The sequence below is a fragment of the Blennius ocellaris genome, assembly GCF_963422515.1.
Source record: "Blennius ocellaris genome assembly, chromosome: 12".
Taxonomy (NCBI): domain Eukaryota; kingdom Metazoa; phylum Chordata; class Actinopteri; order Blenniiformes; family Blenniidae; genus Blennius; species Blennius ocellaris.
The window spans coordinates 18,598,056-18,613,056 of record NC_137661.1 but is presented as its reverse complement, the minus strand read 5'-3'; positions in this window follow the sequence as shown (position 1 = coordinate 18,613,056).

The window sequence follows — 15,001 nt, the reverse complement described above, 5'->3', positions numbered from 1 at the left end:
CCGTTGCCATGCACTGAATTGGAAAAGCTGAATTGAAAATATCAGAGGAATAAACATTATCCTCCTCTCATTTTGTTTGGGTTGACGATGATGATCTCCCTCCTGTGCGTTGAAGAAGTCTCCTCTAGTCGCTAAATGGACTCAGAGCCAGAGACTGCAGCCCTCATTAAGAGAAGAATGAGTGAGATGAAAGCAAATGAACTCGCACAAAGAGTTCATTTTGACTTAAAAAAAAAAAAAATCATTCTCCTTTCTTTCGCATATTGAAGCATCATATCATAATTTAAAGAACACATTGCTCAGGCACAATTTTGTGTCAACAAACGATGCTCTTTTTCAGGCAGTGCTAATAAAGAGAATGATCACAACCTCCGCCTTCTCAACTATGAGCGAATTCTAACAAATTTGGTAAAATGGTGACTTATCTTTTTGCCACTTGTATCTAAATGCATCAGCTCGGAGTCAGTGTGTCAGTACAAGATGACAGCTGTACTGTTACTCCATAGAAAAAGGATTTAAAACTAAATCAGTACATGTGTACAAATATTGAAGTTTGCTGTGTATACAAGCACAATGTCACAAGAGCTAGACTAACCTACTGTCTTGTTTAGGTTTAGACAGATACTGTACAACTGGTGACATAACTGGTGGTAAATGGTGTTTGTATACTAACCAGTAGCCTGTCAAATGCATCGATGCATAGCCATGTGTAGGTCTGCATGAGAGTTATAATTTTAGTACAAAAAAAAATTAATCATGTTTTCTCAGAATTATGGTACGAACGGATCAAGTCCATAGTTATAGCTTGTTGTTCAAGGCAGCAGTCAAAACATTGAAATGGGATTTTTGCATTATATGGACTCCTCTGTTATGAGCCATGCTCAGATGGTGTAACTGATTTTGTGAGATTTATCTCTTTGAAAGTAGAAGTATTTATGTATTCCTTGCTTGTTAGTAAACTGCTTAATTTCTCAAAGAAAAAAAAAAGTGCTTTCTTAACAACTTTGCTTTTTGTTGATCCAAATCTATTGAGCCTTGAGGGACCAAATCATTAAAAAAAAAGTGTTATTTTAGGGTTGTTTTCCAGTCTGTGAATAAATGAATGAAGCATAAATGGCTATGTGCTGCTTTATTTCTAGAAATGATTGTTAATAAAAGCGTGGGAATGGATCACAAATAAGTTTCCCTCTCATTTAATTGTCTTCTGTATTGCTAAAGCTGATATTGATTTCTTTTGTCTTTCTTATAACCTCTTAAAAATTAATTAAAGTGAAAAAAAACTAATCCACATTGCGAAGTTCTTAGTGATGGACTTTGTTTTTCTCACTTTGTAATCAATCCCTCTGGTCACAAAATGAATCACAATTGAAGAGGCAAAAGTTTATTTCATTTGATCAAAATATCCCTGATTGTTATCCCTTTAGCATATTAGCGCGGTACTATTTCCTTGTATCGGCTATTAACTACTTTATGGAAGTTCTTGAAAACGATTAATTGGTTAAAGTTCATTCATTAAATTCCTCAAATGAAAAGCAACTAGTTACTTTGGAAAGTAAGTTGAATTTGATCCATGGGATACCAACTCCCTCTTTATATGTGTGTTGAATGCATTTATTTCAGCAACGTCCACATTAGGAGGCTACAATTGTTCCACTTATCACATGCATGTATTTATCTTTTTACAACTTGTATTTACATTTCTGTACATGCTTTTTTAAACATATAATGTGTCCTATACAGACGACAGCATGTTGTGGAAATACTTGTCTTTTTATTTAATAATTACCTTATTTCTAATGTTCATTAGTTATTTTTCTGTCAGTACAACATACTCTCTTACAGAAAGACTTTTTTGGCAACTCAATACTTTTTCAAATGATAGACCTGCATTTTTTTTTTTAAACACTTGATCATCTTCAGGCTGGTACTAAAAATACAACGTCTGCAAATACTCTTTTGTAAAGGTCAGCGCCATCTAAAAGCAATTTAATACAGGTCAAATTGATTTTCATATGTCATGGAAGATGTTTCACGACTCATCCTGATGGCTCCTTCAGTTCATGCCGTTCGGCTTATTATCGGGGCTGCTGTGTTGCTGTGAAACATCAGCTGAAGCTTTAACGCAAGGAAATGTCCTCGGTCAGTGAAGACGCTGTAATATCTTGAAGTTGGTGTTTGCTGAAAGAAAGAAATTTATGACATAACGGTAATTAAAAAGAAGCAGCAAGAATCAACAACTGAGATGAAAAACAAACATGCAGCAATGTAAGCATGCAGAACCTAAGGTACGCAGGTACCAATTTAAAATAGCTAATGCATAACAGGCTCTCTGGATATGACTTGATTGTAATGTCTGTTACAAGGGGCCCACTTGATGATGTTGAGGGGGACTGAGTTTAATCAGCAAATTGGCAAATTGAGCTTTGCTGCTCTTAAGCATTAGCCAGCTTGGTGAATAGAACGTTTATAGGATCAGCTGTTTTTACATGCAAAACATTATTTAATTCTAAATTCTGAATTACTATGACTGTCCATCTCTCTGTTTGATCTTTCCATGGCCCTCCATGTCCCTGAACAGATAAAGCTGTGTCGATGGATGGATAACTTGAAGGGAAACTAAATCTCCCGTAATTCGAATTGGTAGAATGGGATTGTTTGCGGAACTGAGTTTGCATCGCTTGCTTGTTAGCCGTTCATATCGATACTAAGTAGCCAGTCAAATATCACCGTCACTGTGCGTAACACTGAGCGGAGCCACACAGATAAACACAGATAAACGAGTCAATGCTTGTGCTTCTTGATACTTGTTAAACCGAGATATTAGCTGCAAGCTCTGTGGAGTTAACGTGGCAGCCTCTATGCTGCATCCCGGACAAACGGCTCACTGTGGAGCTCCAGTGTGTTCACAACTGAGTACATATCTTACCTCTTCAGGAGCTGTCTGTCCTTAGATGATGACAAATCTTCTCTGAAGATTTCATTTTATTCAGGTCTGTATTTTTTGCAAAAAATTTGGTAAAATATATGCATAGCATACATACAATGGTGTTGACCCACTGATAGTGTGACATGCATAATTATTAGATAATCAATATTTAAATAAATCCCCACCGTTTGCCAGGCACATCTGTGTTAAAATTTCTTAGTTTTTAGCTGTAATTGAAACAGAAGAAAACTATATCCAGACAACCAAATTGGAAGTTGGAGGACTGATCAACCATATTGCAAAGCCTTACTTTTGAAATACTGGGTTAGTATTGTCACAGCAGAGGTGACAAACTGCCTCATCCAAGTCTGGGCTACAGCCAAACCTACCACTCAAAACCATATATCACTGTCAAGGTAAACTGCAGAGTGTTGCTGGCATTCCTATTGATGCATGTTAGAGAGATTCTGAAAAGAAATCATGTACATGAGGGCTTTTAATAATTCATTCATATCATATTTGCAGTTATGTTGTTGACGTGACCACTGAAGACCTCTACAATCAATGGGAAAACCCTCGTATACTCAACTGACAGACTAGTCCTGTTTATCTGTCGAAGCTGTCTATTTCATTGTTCAAATGGTAAAGCCAGTTGTCACGAAAGAAAATGTATTGTTGTCGATTGAATAAATGTCAGTGTGCTAATTTAGTACACATCACTTTGTAATTAGCACTGATGGACAGCAGGGTGAAAAGAGAAGACTGAAACAAGCTCCATTCATTCATTAAAAAGTGGGGGAAGGGTTAGACGCATATAAATCCTTTCTGAATAACAGGGAGATGGCCGTGGTTTCATACTGCCTCTCCTCTTCCATTTGTTTCACTCCTTTGCATCATCCTGAAGCAGACCCCCATCACTCTCTCCAGTATGTGCCAGCCAATCGCTGAGCCAGACGCTGCTGAAGTCAGCCAGTTGTGAGGCGTTTACAGGGGTTTCCTTCAGTATGTGTAGCTACGTCACCGTCTGTGCCGTGTGACAAATCCACTGACGCATCCCCTTGAGGTTTTCGCTATACAGTATCCATTTCCAAGTCTCGTCCTCTGTGATATCAAAACCATCCCTTTGTTATTGAATATGAAGGTCGTGTTTACACTGCAGATGCTGCAGGTGCTGCTGCTCATGGCATTTAGCTGCCCAAACTGAAGAACTGCTACGTACTGCTATACACAAAAATAAACACCCCATTCAATAAACATCTACTCTATAATGTTTGCTTACTTGTCTTTCATGAGGATTAGAAAGTTACCACCATCATTCCATAATCTGTTGACTTTGTTTGAATAATAGCAGGAAATCTTTGGATAGATTTTATACAGCTTGTGTTTACATAGATGTGTTGCAAATAAATAAACAACAACAACAACAACAACAACAACAACAATAATAATAATAATAATAATAAAACATTAATGCACATACTTTTGGTTTTAATATGATTATATTAACTGGTCACTTTTTCAATTTTTTCTCAACAGATGAATATTATTCAAAATAGACTGCAAAGTATTCTGTACGGGGATTTTGCTAGATAAAACAGCTGCTTCAGGGGGTTGAACTTTGACCTCGTGCATAGACGAAGGTCCATCCAAGCATTACATGCCCCATCCTCCTATTATTTTGCATTCCTGCTTTGGGAATGCATTGGTGGATGTCATGATAGCAAGGAAAATTATGTCTTTAAACCATCCGGGGGGGGATTTTGGAGACAAATTGCCAAGCTGCTGAAATCAAAATAACATGAGTGGAGATGCTACGAAGTGCTTCCTCTTCCACGGTTTGTAATATCTGTGCTGATGCTCGGTCCATTGAGTAAACACGGTAACTTTTTCCAGATTGCCTCATTCACAACTTAACTATCGCATTGTCTAAAAACTACACACAGGGACAGCAACGGTGTTCCCCGCCTTGTATCCCATCTTCTCACACCCACCCACACACTGCGCATTTAGAGTCTGCTTTACACGCATGAATGAGCACATATTTGCCTCCGCAGTCCACATCTCCCACACCTCCCCACCTGCCCTGCCTTCTCCGGCAGAAGTCTCTGCTCAGTATTCAGGAACGCAGCTGAGAGGAAAACCCCATCCACCCCCCCCCCCCTCCATCCCTCTCTCTCCACCCACCTCCCCCTTCCCTCTGTCTCCCTCAGCACCACCATCACCTGCTCTGCTCTCCCTCCTCCACCCACGCGTTTTCCTCTCCCCCTCCCTCTCTCTGCCTCTTATACCACGCTGCGTTTTAAACAGAGCAGCTCCAGGCATTTTACGAACGACGCCGATGACTCATCGGGCAACTCTTTCCTCACGATTAGATGACTCTTATTTTTCTCAGTTATTATATGAAGCGAAAACGGAAGAGAAAAAAAAAGGGGGGGGGGGGGGGGTGCCAAAAGCTGATAGGTGTGAAAAATGTTGCCTGAGCAGACCTTAGCTGTGTGTTAGACAGCCTTTAAAGCAAAAAAAATAAATACAAAATCCACTATGATCATGTTGTTTTGTGAAGTGCCCTTTGAGAAAGAAAATAGGCTTCCAAAATATTGCTTTTATTTTTTTTATTTTGATTACTCAAGATACATGAAAATTCTATAACAGAAGTGAAGGACAATGGCAATACCATCTCTTTTCTAAGTTATGTGGGTATCTGTCTGGAGACACTAGCACTGGGGGTGATGAAAAATGCAATCGATTTTAAGTCTTTCCTTTGTTGTTTGATTTTCAAAGGAATTTCAGTGCAAGGATGCTCGGTTAAAGTGCCTCATCTTGTACTGCAAAATGATATATTCTAAGAAATGAGTGGAAATAAAGAACAGAGTGGAAATTAGGGGAGTGATGAAAAGAAAACCAAGTGGGTAAGACAGCCAGGCAGACGGAGATGAATAGGCTGGTTCCTTTGCCAGGGGAAAAAAAAAATAAGGTGATGAAAGTAAGGAGAAAAGGAAAGTGGGAGAAAACCCTAGAAAGTTGATTATGCAGCAAGTCCTTCCCACGCAGTCTGCCCACACTCCCTTTCTCTCTCTCTCTCTCCACCTCCTCTTCATCCTCCTCCACCTCCTCATCTCCTCATCTCCTCGTTCAGGATTCTGCTCCATGCATCCCTCCCTTTCCTCTCTCAGCTGCGTCATCCTGCTTTCCTCACTGTGTGCGGGTGTGCGCGCATGTGAGCGTGCACCCTCCTCCCGTCTCTCTGGGGATGGAGCAGAACTCTCCACAGCTCAGCTTTGTTATTACAGGCTGCAGCTCACAGTGGCTCCACTACGAAAAAGGCGGAAAATGCAAGAGAAACATTTATTGATCAATCAGCTTGTAAAATTCCTTTAACTAAACTCTCGATGTGCATTTTGAAGTTTGCTGAAATATTGCACTGGGATTTTCACACACTTAAAGATTAAAATGTACTTGATTGCCTGATGATGCTTGCAACATTTTTGAGTAATATGAGAACATTTGCATTAACTCGAATGAATGATGAGGGCTCCTCAAGTGGTGCAGTGAGTGGTTATTAGTTCCACACAACGCGGATTCACAAAAAGCTGGGGCAATGTGAAAAGTGTAATGAAATTTTCTTTAATTATTTGGTCTGTGTTTAGAAGGTCCATGTTATTGGATTTGTCCTCAGCAACAGTTCACAAGAGAGATCTGCCACCAAAAAACATTAAAAAGCTGAACAGTTGATGACATCTTACTAAAACTAATAGGAAAAGCATCACTGGCCCAATCAAGAACACAAGAGATCTACACTATAGCTCCTGATGAGATGGATTTCATAGAGTGTCTGACATCTGTTCCTGAAATTTTCAAATATATTTTATATAAGACAAAGGGCAGTTAATTATCTATTTTCTCCTCCATTTGATTAAAAAGGCATTTTTTTTGTTATTCAGAAATACATACACATTTCTTGTGTCAGTCTTTTGTCAACTCAGGCAGATGTATTTTTTGCCATTTTTCAAAAGAAAATGTTCATTCTTTGCTCAGTTTATGCTGTTCATGCAATTAAGAGCCATCTAATATAACATCTTTTTTTCTTTTAATTAGCTATGGAATAGTTTTTTTTATCCTATTAAATTTCAAAAAGGATTTTGAAAGTGAAGATATTTAGAAACCTCACTTTTCAGAATAGTGTACAGTAACAACTAAAGTTCACACAAGAGGCATTTTAGTACATATCAGAGTAACTAAACCATATTACTACATAGTTCAGAACTTTAGATTCAATTAAAATTGTATTCTTCTTAGTGTGTCTCACAGAGTTTTACACAAATCATGTTTGAAATGGACGCATGTTTATTTTGTTTGTCCCCTGTCTCCCTCTCGCTGCCTTCATGTACCCAACCTGAGTGACCTCAATACCCTCCTCAGTCCTCCTTAGGCCACTCTGGAGGAGACATGGGACCGCACAGAGGTAAATTAAAGATAAGGGTGACTCACTGCATCCTGGGAAATGAAATCCAAACCATGAACACCGATGTTAACACCACCATCGGGATATGAGCAGAGGCTTATGACTCAAATGAGCTCCATCACAGAGATATCACTGTATGAACAGGTCACACTGGACCTGAGGAAGTGGGATGACAAACTCACCAATAAGAAATTAAGAACTCATCTCAGTCGATATTGCATGCTTACTTGTAATGAGGGTGTCTAATATAGAACCAGTTACTTCTAACAGATCTGTGGAGCTCCTTGACAATGAATTCAAAAGTTGTTTCTCTCTCTTTCACAGTGGCATTGTCATCTTCTGAGCTCTGTGATAATGAAGTGACAATGAGGCGTTTGATGATTCATTTCTTCAGAAGGGGTGTCGTGTTAATGTTGGGAGACGCAGCTGTAAACTTGTCAAGTCCTGCTACAGGAAAACAGGAAATCACTTCCCAAAAAGGAGATTTGGAATTGAAAAAAAACTGTTTCATGCAAATCATGCTCTTTTAATTCGAGCAAACAAGAGTTTTTGGATGACGAGGTTGTTTGCCCCCCATGTCTGTAGTCTCTCCAGGAGCCTCCTTCATGCTGTGCTTCTAAGCTGTGGGTTTACTGATTAGCCTGATCTATAAATAAGTCATCAAAACAAATGCAACAACGTTTATTTCACCTTTGTCGTCAAACCGCTGCGGAGTTCACATCCATCGGGGATACACACATGCTCAAGCTTTTTACTGCCACAATTTACAATTGTGTGTGTGTGTGTGTGTGTGTGTGTGTGTGTGTGTGTGTGTGTGTGTGTGTGTGTGTGTGTGTGTGTGTGTGTGTGTGTGTGTGTGTGTGTGTGTGTGTGTGTGTGTGTGTGTGTGTGAAGGCAGAGGGATGGTGAAATGGAAAAAAAAAGCTACAAAGGAAAACATACAGGCAGTGTGAGTGTGATTAAACCCACTGCAGCAGAATGACTCACCCTGTTGCTATGACAACCAAAAGACACGCTCTCCTCTAATGTGCAATTTCCACAACTGGCGGAGGAGTGACGGCTAACGGGGACAAATGCAGGTTTTTAGGGAATCACCAAAGGGAATAAAGAGGTCGAGGAGGGCAGTGGATGAGCATAGGCATTGAGCTTACTGGCTCCGTTTATTAAAATTTTTTTGATAAAAAGATAGATGCATTCACAAAGCAAATACAAAAGGCTTGGATCGAGTCACTGGTGTCTCCTTCTTTCTTTCTTTCTTTCTTTCTTTCTTTCTTTCTTTCTTTCTATCTTTCTCTGTGTCTGTCAGCACTGTGGTATAGCCAGTGGTTCCATCTTTATACCACTGTAGTGGACTGATGTGTGTGGGTGTGGAGCTGAAATGTCCTTGGTAAGGGAAAGTCGTGTTGGATAAAGTCTGGCCTCGCACCACAAGCAAAAGAAAGAAAGAAAGAAAGAAAGAAAGAAAGAAAGAAAGAAAGAAAGAAAGAAAGAAAGACCTTTAGACTTCATGGTCAACTAAAGTTTTTCCATTTTCTCGTGGGGAAAAAGTCCCCTATGAATGACATATTTCTAATCGTTTCTTATCTGATAAATAATTAAAACATGACGATAAAACTAGTGCAGAATTAATATGAAAATCCAGCTTTCAATATCTTGCTGGGCTGTCAGTGGGCAGGATTTGAGGATGACCCATTTAGTAAATTCTGTTAACAGAGCTTCTCATCCGAGCAAGTGATTATGGAAATGAATGAAAAATAGTGTCTTCATGGACAGTAGAATTATTCTGGAGAATTCCTCAGTAATGTTCATGTTTCTTGACATGAACACCTTGTTATTTATTTGGTGGATGAAACTTAAATGACTTGCTTAGATGTTGGAAACTGTTGCAGGACATTTGGGTCTCCATTAAAAGAAATCAGCAGAAAAATTCACAAAAGAAAAGTACTGTGTGAATGTCAGCTGAGTTTCTTGCAACATACACGTGAACATACATGTGTAACATCCACTCAATACCAATCTAATAGGATAAAAGAGATAGTGTAAATGCCTTCACACAGACTGTGGGTTTTGGTTTAATTTCATTTAGTATATTTGCTTACACCATGTGTCTTTGGCATAATCTACAAGGTTTTGCACAATGAACTTTGTTTTTTTTTCTGATCTTGGCTTTCGGGAGGAAGGATCTGCTTAAGAACCATAACGCATTAGCCTCATGCATTTTGATATCTGTCACATTTAAAACTTTGCCACTTTGCACTCTTTATCACCCACCCATAGATCTTTGTTTGTCCCTAAATACGTTGAATTTATGTGTGTCCTCAGATGAATGGACAAAGAAGTCGTCTATTTGACCGACACATATAAACAAAGCTTGGGTCTGACATACTTAACCTACAATTAATTGGAAATATAAAATGAATCAGACCATGCCCGCCTCTCCATGTCCTACTATTCTGGAGGGGGCAGAAACACAAAACACGGAAAGGGGGGGGGGGGGGGGGGGGGGGGGGGAGAATGATGGTCCTCGTGTTTAATTTAATTGGCTCCTGTGTGGACACATTCACAGTTCCAGGCAGCTCATTAAGCTCAACTGTAGAGAAATAAATGTGCCAATTCAAACAGTAACACAACAAAGCAACATAAGCTAATAAATAAATAGACATAATTTCCCACATGACCCTTGAGCTGGATCTGACTTGAGTGCAGTTGGACAAAGAAACGTGCAAATAAAAAGATCATTTTCTTGAACCACGTGTATTTGCAATAGGATTTTGCGATTGAGGAGGTTCTGATTATAACAGACTCCAAAGAAATGGCTGCATCATAACCTATTTCCACCCGGCTTGACTCAACAAAAACACCCTCTAATATGAGTGGGAACAGGGAGAAACTGTTTAAGGAGGTTAACACAAAATTTACAAAATAAAAGCAACAGGCATACTAAAGATGCTCACGTATTTAGATTTTAGAAACTAATTTTTATGCAAACAAATCTTGAAATTGTTTGACTTGCTTTCTTGATGTGAAACCTACAAATCTCTACAAAAAAATAACAACCACTTTTTTTCCCTTAACTTGCACTCATCCAACAGCCAGAGAAGGTTGCCAGTTTGAGTCTTTCTGTGCAGTTTGCATATTCACATCATCGTGTGGTTTCTATTTACTCCAGTTTTTTTTTTCCCACGGTCCAAAAATGCATCCAAAGTTTTATTCTCACTAAGAAATGGCTCTTGGACGTGAATGTTAGTGACTGCATGCGGGATTTTCTTTGTCTTTGTAATTGCCAGGTGATGGATTGATGACCTGTCCAGGGCTTAATCTGCCCGCACCCGGAGTCAGCTAGAATCTGCAGCAACCCTGAACTGGATAACGTGGGATAGAAAGTGGATCAGTGGATAGACTAAACAATTCTCCATGGGCAAGCATAAGTGACAGTGGGATTGGTGAAAATGACGATTAAGAGGTGGTGGCTCTCTGCTTGCACAGGTTGGTGTGTTATGGTGTGTGCGTTGCATGCTTCTGGGTCTGTGTGTGTGTGTGTGTGTTGGCTTGCTGACACCGGCACCAGGCTGTAATTAGCCAAACACGAGACAATGACATATTGAGCGCTGCTAACACCTTCTGTTAGTCAGCCTGCAAATCCCTCTTCAGGCCATCACGGCTGACACAACTACAGTGTGCTCATGAACAGCGCTGCATACTGTTTTATGCTGCTGCGTAGCACACGAGTCAACAAAAGGAAGTTGGATATTTAACAAAGTGCTCGGATTTGCATTCAATTCATGCTTAAAGAAAATGCTATGTTAGGAAGTTAATCTAAAAAAAAACAAAAAAACTTGAGTGTGTAATGTAGGATTTGATATCATGCATGTTGCACAGCTAAGATGAGATGTAACTTCTTTCATGAGTCTGTAATTTTCCAACTGCTGTTACTGGCTTTTTCCTGAGAGGTTTGTCAGAAAGAATAATGTGATTCGGGTTTAATTAGCAGGAAAGTGGAAGAAGTGTTCAGTTGGTAGTCTTCTGATGAGCTCATTCAAATTAAATGCTAATATCAGCAGAAGCTGTTAGTCGGTGCACAGTAAGTCGGTGAAAGATTATGAAACACAGGAGACCTTTTATACTCAGCCAAAAGCTAAAATAACTTATCATGTCATAAGATCATTTCAATATACCAACAGTGTTTTTTTTATTTTAAATGTATTTGAGTATGCAGTGAGTCAAACATCATTTTTTTGTTTTTTATAATACACATCTTGTTCTTCGAATTATGCTTTTGTACTTTTTCAGTCGATAACAGCAACATTAAAGATTGTTAAAACAAAAATTTCTCTCTGACAACCACTTGTTTGGGTTTGAATTGAATCCGAGATGACATGAGGTGAAACGGAGAGAAACCCTGGACAGATATTATCTTCAGTTCATTCCTAAAATTGGATCAGTATTCAAATGAATACACATGTAAATGGCAAAAAAAAGGAGGGAAGGGGGGGTCCATGGTATTAAGTGGGTCCTTTGATGTCATGTCATGTCATGAGCTGCACAATGAACAAGCTCACTGGAATAATATGAATTAATCTCACAGCTTGGTTCACCTCAGGTCCCATCCCCAAATAAAACCCCACTCAGGAAAGTTGTGCCCATAAAACAAAGGTTGTCGACACATTGAGGGGCCATATTAAGCAGCCCTTGTTGCAAACAACATATTAAAGGACCCTAGAGCAGAATAAGATTATATAGTCACTTATAAAAATGTATAAAAACATACATAAAATATATAGACACTATATGAGCTGTAAATGATGAAATATGTGCAATTTTAGCCAGTCTTCCACTATCCTCTTAGATTTCATTCAAATATATAATGGCTCAAAATGTTTTTGATTTGTTTGTTTAAAAAGTCTCCGGTGTAAATTGACCCTTTAAAATCCCTTCAAAAAGTCCATAGGACAGACATTTTTGTTTATTAGTATTTTACTGAGTTCCCTGCAAAGGGTCATTGGTTATGTTTTTGATTTCCCATTTGGGGATTGTTCCACTGTTAAAAAAAAAAAAAAAAAAAAAAAAGCTTAAAGAAATGGTAAACTGTTTACCAGTTTTGTTTATGTTTTGCACGACTGAAGCTGCTCGGGATTCTCTTAAATGGTTTACTAATTGCAATGATAAAGCAGATGTTTAAGAGAACAGTGTGAAAAACCCCAGGTGTGGACAATTAAGTAGCTGTGTGCGCCATTTTGTACAAAGAGAAAGAACTATCTCAGCAAACCAAAGCAAGACGGAACAATAAATGCACAAATTGAACAATCAAAAATGAAGGCCCCCAGTGGATGTTTCACTGGGGGCCTTCATTTCTGTCACTTTCAGTTGACCCCTATTGATCGGCCCCTGCTGTCGCATCACAGTGTGAAGGGGAAAACTGTGAAGGAGAAATACCCGAAGGAACAAAATGATCCTCAGCAGCCCTTCATCAAGCCTGCACCTGTACATCCTGCCCATGAGGAGGTGCTTCATCACAGCTGGAGTGGAGGTGTGGGGCGTTTTCGTGAAAGAGCTCCTCTCTGAGTCAGTGAAGGGCAAGCGGTGATTCAATCTTTATAAACGCAAGCAAGGAACACGAGAGAAGGGCAAACAGGTTAAGATAATGTATTAAGGAGCAATCAAAGTGATCAGGGGTGTTACGACAGTCTACAGAAGAAAACACATTTGTCGCATATTTTTCAGTTGAGTGAAGAATTAGATGCAAAATCGCATTAAAAAATGATCCTATAAATGTTGTGTCATGTGACAGTTTCCTTGGCATTGACTTGGCAAATCCTTGTACCTTGTACAACATGTAACACTCAATATTTTATCTGTACATGTTTAGAATGTTATGCGTTACGCATATAAGTAATAGCTTTATTGTTATTGAGGGATGAAAGGGAGGGAAAATGCAATTTTCCAATACTTTAAACAGAAAATAATTAAAACACTCAAAAAAGTGAATGGCTTGGCAGTGTTGACTTTTAGTCATGTCTGTGTCAACTCCTTCAGCCCCTCTCCTACAATTATCTTCTCATTTACTCTACAGGGGGGTGCCTTATATAGCACACACTTACCGACAGGGAAATTACCCAATTTTCTTCAGATGAAGACTCGTGTTTCTCTTTCTCCCCCCTTTTAGCAACACAGCCAACAATCAAAATGTTTGATTTCTTTTTCTTATCATGTTGTGGTTTGGCCCTTTCTCTTGAACATGTTTTTTTTGTTAGTTATAAATACACCATTATACTGACATTATGAATCGAAATAGATGCTAAAGCAATAGATAAAACTCCTGAGAGCACTGAACGCGAACAATCTCACAAATCTGTGAAGGACAAACAGAGAAACACGAGGGAAGAGTGTGCAGTCGCTTAGGCGAAGGAAATAACGGCAAGGGAGAAAAAAAATGAATGGTGAGGAGGAGGTGGATGGTTGTGTTGAGGAGGGGTGGTCGTGACTCGTGTCATCTCTTCATGGAGTGCCCTTTCTCTTTCACACATTTTAGAGACAGTTCACTCGTGACACACAAAAGTAATGAAGCTCTCACTGTCTTAATTAATGCCGGATACAACTGGGAACTGAGATTCACGCCCCTTGCATATTCATTTGGACATTCATGACTTGTGTATACGTGTGTGTGTGTGTATATATATATATATATATATATGAGAAGTCACTAAAAAAATGAAAGAGGGAGAATAATTTACGATAGATGGTTTTATAATGGTTTTATAATGGTTGTATTCACTATAATAGTCTTCTCCATGTCTCCTCAGTAGGTGGCTTTCTTCTGTTTGCATTACGTGTCATCCAGGAGGCAAAAATGGCCCACATGTCCTCTCCCTATCCTGAAATACTGAACAGAGAAGCACACAACATGTAACAGGGAGCATCCTCACCGCATGAGCAGTGAGTAATGTTTGTAGATGGAGAGATGAAGACCTTTTGTTTTGTAACCGCTCAGAGAGCATGAGTGATGCCAGCTGAGAGCTGAGCCACAGGCGCATGAGGGAGATAGTTGTGAGTGACAACTGCTGTGTGTGTGTGTGTGTGTGTGTGTGTGTGTGTGTGTGTGTGTGTGTGTGTGTGTGTGTGTGTGTGTGTGTGTGTGTGTGTGTGTGTGTGTGTGTGTGTGTGTGTGTGTGTGTGTGTGTGTGTGTGTGTGTGTGTGTGTGCGTGCAGCTTTTTTTTAACTGCTGCATGAAGTCGAGTATGTGTGTATGCGTGGGCACAAGCGTGGTAGGTGTCAGAGTAGTGAAGAGTGTGTGATGCGTGGGAGGTGCATGTGTATGCCTTCATGTACTGTAGGTAGACAGTATGAAATACTGGCTCTTTTGGGCTTCTGTCACATGTACAGTCCATGTTTGCGCGCCTTGTTATCGTTCCACTTTATTTCGCTCTATTTCTATCTCTCAGTCGACCGTGTCCATTATGTCCAGAAAATTACTTTTTCCTCCTTTTGCCGAGAATAAGAGCTCTCCTACCCACTCCTATTTCCCAATGTTTAAACACCTTTTCTTTACTCCTCCACCACAGCAGTTATGAAAGAAAAGGAAGGGAAAATAAACATAAAAAGGGAGCGATTATCT